The following is a 7,500-nucleotide window of genomic DNA, read 5'->3' on the forward strand; positions in this document are numbered from 1 at the left end:
ATGTATGTATGTGTGTGTATGTGTATATATGTATATATATATATATATTTATATATATATATTTTTTTTTTTTTTTTTTTTTTTTTTTTTTTTTTTTTTTTTTTTTTAGCAGGGTGGCCTTTTTGCAGGACGAGTCACAGGACACAAGAAAGAAGGACCAACACCGCTTTTTTCACCCACCACATTACATCATACAATAAATATCCCGGCCATCACCAAATCACTCTACTACTATCCGTGGTTCGGAACCCACGTAAAACTGTAGGTCCCTCCGCTATACGGATGCAATTCTTCCTCTGTCCTTCTTTGAACCAATAAAAAGCACAAAAAAACCCTTTTTACTCTGACTGTCCTTCACTCCTCTTTCACAACCTGATAATGCAGGCTCTGGATAGTCTGGCCCCTAACTTGTGCGTGGTTTGGCCCGGGGATTTGGGTGCGTGGGCGGCGTCCGTGGCTGTGGCTGTGTTGGGCTTGGCTTGCTCGGTTGGTGGAGGACTCTCCTGCTTTCCCCGATAAAGCCCTTGTCTTCCTGGCCATCTTAGAATGAATATAACACGTTAAAAAAAAAAAATAAATAAATAAATAAAAAACATAAAAAAAAGATGTCCCTCCTAATTCAAATTGCGCCTGGGTCAAGCCCCAGTGACTATTTCTCCTACTACAATTCCCTTCTTATCACCCCCCTATTCTTCCCACTATCCCCACTTCTCCCTCCCCATCTTTTCTCTCTTTGTTATGTTATGTTATTTTGAGGCACATTCGTGAGCTTCCTGTTAGACCGTTCGGACGTCGTACTAGCAGCTCTCATCACCATGACTGGCCGCGGCAAGGGAGGCAAGGGTCTTGGAAAGGGAGGCGCCAAGCGTCACCGTAAGGTTCTGCGTGATAACATCCAGGGAATCACCAAGCCTGCTATCCGTCGTCTAGCTCGCCGAGGTGGCGTCAAGCGCATCTCTGGTCTCATCTACGAGGAGACTCGTGGGGTGCTCAAGGTGTTCCTTGAGAACGTTATCAGGGATGCTGTCACCTATACCGAGCACGCCAAGCGTAAGACCGTTACTGCCATGGACGTTGTCTACGCCCTCAAGCGTCAGGGCCGTACCCTGTACGGATTTGGTGGTTAAATCGCTCCATTATTGAGATGGTGCCAGCTATTCAGCTTGCATTATCATCATTGAATAACATCATCTCCCGGACCTTTTTAAGGTCCACAAACATGAAAAGAAAGAAGGACCATAGACTACTATTATTACTACTACTTTCTCATAACTATGTTCACTATCACTATCTGAGCTAAGAAAAGAAACCATTATTAATTATAACCATCTTTCTCACTTCATCAGGTCTTCTCCAAGTATTATTATTATTATCATTATTATTATTATTATTATTATTATTATTATTATCATTATTATTATTATTATTATTATTATTATTATTATTATTATTATTATTATTATTATTATCATTGACTTATTTCAATGATCACGCCCCTCATCGTTCTCAGTTTCTCATAAAACAAAATATACATTGAGATGAAAAAGACGCTCAACATATCACAATAGGCAACACATCTAATCAACTCTCCACTGTGACACACAGCAGGTACATTAGTAGAAATATAGTATACACTACTTGCTTATTATTGATATACCAGTATAGTCTACACAACTCTCTAGATGTTTGAACGTGTGGCTCCGAAGAGGAGCCGGATTGATGGTGATATTGGCTGAAGGGGAGGGAGGCCCTTTATTTACTTCTTCTCAGTCTTCTTGGGAAGGAGCACGGCCTGAATGTTGGGCAGCACGCCACCCTGTGCAATGGTGACTCCGGAGAGGAGCTTGTTAAGTTCCTCGTCGTTGCGGATGGCCAGCTGCAGGTGACGTGGGATGATGCGAGTCTTCTTGTTGTCACGGGCGGCATTGCCGGCAAGCTCAAGGACTTCAGCAGCCAGGTACTCCATAACTGCCGCAAGGTACACGGGGGCACCAGCACCCACGCGCTCGGCGTAGTTGCCTTTCCTTAGAAGGCGATGAATCCTGCCGACCGGGAACTGGAGTCCAGCACGACTGGAACGGGACTTTGACTTTCCCTTCACCTTTCCTCCCTTGCCGCGTCCAGACATGATAATGGATGTTGTGGTAGTAGTAGTAGTAGTAGTAGTTGTTGTTGTTGGTGATAAATGAGGAGCGCGAGTACTCTAACCTCGTCGGTAGCTCTGCGAGCAAGTAGTGAATTTTGGGAAAAACGGCTATATATACGCGAGATCAGATCGGCCCAGAGCGCGTCTGGACCAATCAGGACGCTCGCTGAGGTGGCGACTCCTGATCCTGAGTAGGCACGCTAATATATATACCACTTTTCAACTGAGAAAACGCACACAGAGACCACTCAGCCGCCGTGGAGTGACAATTTTTGCTCCCTCGTGTCTTATTTCTTCTTAAGCATTATGTACTCCTTAACGGTTCTACTGTGTCCCTCTGCATTCTTTTTTCCTCCTCTCGATGTTTCCTCCCTTCTACCTTCGTCCCCCTAACTTCACCTCTCTTAAGCTAGTGCATCTCTCTTACCATCCTCTTCTTGCACCGCCTTCTCCAAACAATCTACTTTATGTGTGTCTTCTAGTTGCCCTTTACGACTCACCTGCTAACTCAGGTTTCCACCAAGAACTCATGTTCTGTAAATATTTTATGTCATTGCAACGTACTTGTAAATGTTATGTAAATATTATATGTAACCCTCCCCCACTCTATTCTATCTCACAGCAGTGCGGGTGGTTTTCCTCCGGGGACTCCGGTTTCCACCCTACAAATCGCTCTTGTACTGCCCTGTGACACTCATTACTTTACAGTAGCAAGCCTGACCGCCCGGCAACTTTTTTTCTCCCACTGTACTTCTATTTCTCCTCACTTTTTCTTCCCTGTGTACCAGTCTTGGTACACACACTGCCCCTTCTTGTAACACCCCCCTTTTTCTAAATAAAAACTTGAAACTTGAAACTTGAAAACGCACACTCGTTCTCACAGCAGTACGGCGACACTATGCCTCCCAAAGCATCAGGAAAGGCTGCCAAGAAAGCTGGCAAGGCACAGAAGGCCATTGCCAAGGGCGACAAGAAGAAGAAGCGCAGGAGGAAGGAGAGCTACTCCATCTACATCTACAAGGTGCTCAAGCAAGTCCACCCAGACACTGGCGTGTCCTCCAAGGCCATGTCAATCATGAACTCGTTCGTGAATGACATTTTCGAGCGCATCGCTGCCGAGGCATCCCGCCTGGCACACTATAACAAGCGCTCCACCATCACCAGCCGGGAAATCCAGACCGCTGTCCGTCTTCTTCTGCCTGGTGAACTGGCAAAACACGCTGTTTCTGAAGGCACCAAGGCTGTTACCAAGTATACCTCCTCCAAGTAAACAGGCGGCCAGTATACTGCTGCCAGTATAAAATAATACCCGGCTCCATTGGAGCCACACTTGAAAAGGAAAAAAGATACGATATAGACAAATGCATTATTATTATAATTATTGTTATTATTATTAATATTATTATTATTATTATTTTTATTATTATTATTATTATTATTATTATTATTATTATTATTATCATTATTAATAATATTAATATTGTTGTTTTTATTATGATTATTATTATAATAATTATTGTATCATTATTATTATTATTATTATTATTATTATTATTATGCTTATTATTATCGTGATTATTATTCTGTGGAGATAAAGAAAAGATAAAAAAAAAATAGAGATAAAGAAAGATAAAAATTCTCCCAAGTGAAAGAGATATGGCCATGGAAGAGGGAATAATAATAATAATATAAAAAAAAAAAAAGGGGGGAAGGATATTGAGTTGAAAGTCGATACCTGATACTGAAAGATGGAAAATAAATATTTTCTTCCACAAAACCAAACAGATTGTCTATGAAAATTCTTTAATGAAAGAGATGTTTGGCCCTAAAAAGGGCCTAGATATTGCTGTTATGAAGATCATTCGTGGATGACTTCTTAGGCACGCTCGCCACGGATGCGACGAGCCAGTTGGATGTCCTTTGGCATGATAGTCACGCGCTTGGCATGGATGGCGCACAGGTTGGTATCCTCAAACAGACCCACGAGGTAAGCCTCGGAAGCTTCCTGGAGAGCCATGACAGCAGAGGACTGGAAGCGGAGGTCAGTCTTGAAATCCTGAGCAATTTCACGCACCAGGCGCTGGAAAGGCAGTTTCCTGATAAGCAGCTCAGTGCTCTTCTGATAACGGCGGATCTCACGGAGAGCAACGGTTCCAGGCCTGTAACGGTGGGGTTTCTTGACACCTCCAGTGGCTGGAGCAGACTTGCGAGCTGCCTTTGTAGCAAGCTGCTTGCGGGGCGCCTTGCCACCAGTGGACTTGCGAGCCGTTTGCTTGGTACGTGCCATAGTTGTGGTAACAACAACTCACAACGAACACTCAGCTGAGTCTGCCCGCGCTTCCCACAAAATCCCTTTATATATGAATCGGGTGGGCCCGACGACTCCAACCCTGCCTTGTGATTGGTCAGAAACGTCCAGTGAGGCTCATCGCCCACGCAGTCACCGCATGAAAGATGTGATCATTATTGTTAGTCTAATTCATTTTGTTCTTATTCTTATTCTTATTCTTATTCTTTCTTCCCTCATTCATAACAAATCTTGGAAAATATACAGCAGAACTGACATGTCATTTAAAATTCTAAGACAATTAGCAAGAAAGTTGTGATATTCTTATTTTTTTCATTCTTTTTATTCTATTTTTTTCTTATTCTTGTCATAATTAATATTGTTATCTTTATTATTTTCATTTTTTTTTATTATTCTTCCTTATCTTATTCTTATTTATCCTACTTTTAGAGAGATGAGGCTTGTGCGGTCACCCATCCAAGTTCTGCCCGGACCCCCTGCTTAACCTTGCTGATCCCGCCGTCAGCTGATTGGTCAAGAGCGGAGAACAAGGTGTTGGGAGGGCTTATTTCTCTTATTCTTATTCTTTCCTGTATTGTTGTTGCATTGTTGTGCTGAAAATGTTGGAAAATATGCACTAAAATTAACCCTTCATTCATAATTCTATGACAATTAGCAAGAGAGATATATTATTACTTTTTTCCTTTATTTTTGTTCTTTTTATTCTTAATCTTCTTTTTTTTATTATAGTTGTTATTGTTATTTTATTATTTTCGTTTTTCGTTCATTCTCCTCATTCTTATTGCTATTTTTTTCTATTCTCAGAGAGATGAGGCTTTTGTGGTCACCCATCCAAGTTCTTCCCGGACCCCCTGCTTAACTGCGCTGATCCCGCCGTTAGCTAATTGGCCAAGACCGGAGAACTAGGTGTTGGGAGGCCTTCTTTCTATTATTCTTATTCTTTCTTCCCCCATTCATATCGTTGTATTGGAAATGTTGGAAAATATACAAAAGAATTCACCCTTCTATGACAATTAGGAAGAAAGACATGGGATGCTTTCTTTCTTTTTTTTTATATTCCTTTATTGTAATTTTTCTTATTCTTGTTATAATAATTCTTACTGTTATCTTTATTACTTAAAATTTTCGTTCATTCTCCCTATTCTTATTCTTATTTTTTTTATTTATTTTTTATTTTTTCAGACAGATGAGGCTTGTGTAGTCACCCATCCAAGTATTGCCCGAAACCCCTGCGTAATCTCGACGATTTCATTTGACAATACCTATTTACTTATTTATTTATTATTATATTTATTAAAAAAAAAAAAAGAAGAAAAGAAGATGAAGAATAAGGTATGTAATCGAAATACTCTCTCTATACTGTAGCAATAGTTTAGCTGGATGTACTTGTATTGTGTCAAAAATACTTGCAATATCTGCAATTGTAACCTGCAGTGTCGGCATAATGCATAATTAAGCAATGAAAAGAAAAATTAATAAAAGAATAAATGAAAAAAAGAAAGAAAAAAAGATACAATTAACAATTAAATATATTAGCTACCCCTCTACGTTTCTTTATCACTGCAGAAAAATGGAAACATTTTAACGTAGACTTGTCAAAATTCAACTGAAATTAAGGGTTAAATAAGGATTGTCACCCCTTCCCCAGAGGATATTCATTGTCTTTTAATATATATATATATATATATATATATATATATATATATATATATATATATATATATATATATATATATATATATATATATATATATATATATATATATATATATATATATATATATATATATATATATATATATTCTTTTTATTTAAAGTCTTATTTAGAGAGAGAGAGAGAGAGAGAGAGGTAACGTCCTTGAGGATAGCAGCTCGTCTACGCTCCGCTCAGTGATCAGCGTTAGAATGTAATTCCTCATTTCTTTAAAAAAAAAAAAAAAAAAAAAAAAAAACAGAAACTTTATTTAGGGGGCTTGCTGGAAACAAACTACAATGGAGGAAAGAACAATATGTCTGCTATATGACCCACCCAGTTAAATTTTCAAGAAGCAAACGCAAGTTGGAAAATACGAGGAAGATAAATTTTCATTTATATACGTTTTATGGTAATTTCTGCCACGCCTTCCTCTATTCATCAAACGTCACTGACACTTATTCCCTTTATTTTTTACTTTACAGAATCTTTTGTAGGGCAAGACTCTAGAGGATATGTGCTTTCATAAATTCTATAATGCTTTGCTTATCATAGAGACATAAAAAAAAAATAATAATAATAATAAAAATAAATAAATTAATTAATTTAAAAAATCAAAATAAATAGATATATAAATTAATTAAATAATCAAATAAATTTCTATGCTTCACCTTTATAGCATTCGTATGAATGTCAAAACAAAACAAAAAATATAAATATAAATAATAATATGAAAAAAAAAATTACTAAATATATGAAAAATAGCATTACTACTACTACTACTACTACTACTACTACTGCTACTACTACTACTATTTTTTTTTTTTTTTATGTAGGAAGGACACTGGCCAAGGGCAACAAAAATGTAATAAAAAAAATGCCCACTGAAATGCCAGTCCCATACAGGGGTCAAAGCAGTGGTCAAAAAATGATGAATAAGTGTCTTGAAACCTCCCTCTTGAAGGAATTCAAGTCATAGGAAGGTGGAAATACGGAAGCAGGCAGGGAGTTCCAGAGTTTACCAGAGAAAGGGATGAATGATTGAGAATACTAGTTAACTCTTGCGTTAGAGAAGTGGACAGAATAGAGGTGAGAGAAAGAAGAAAGTCTTGTGCAGCGAGGCCACGGAAGGAGGGGAGGCATGCAGTTAGCAAGATCAGAAGAGCAGTTAGCATGAAAATAGCGGTAGAAGACAGCTAGATATGCAACATTGCGGCGGTGAGAGAGAAGCTGAAGACAGTCAGTTAGAGGAGAGGAGTTGATGAGACGAAAAGCTTTTGATTCCACCCTGTCTAGAAAAGCAGTATGAGTGGAACCCCCCTCAGACATGTGAAGCATACTCCATACATGGAC

This window comes from Scylla paramamosain, unplaced genomic scaffold, assembly GCF_035594125.1.
Source record: "Scylla paramamosain isolate STU-SP2022 unplaced genomic scaffold, ASM3559412v1 Contig130, whole genome shotgun sequence".
Taxonomy (NCBI): domain Eukaryota; kingdom Metazoa; phylum Arthropoda; class Malacostraca; order Decapoda; family Portunidae; genus Scylla; species Scylla paramamosain.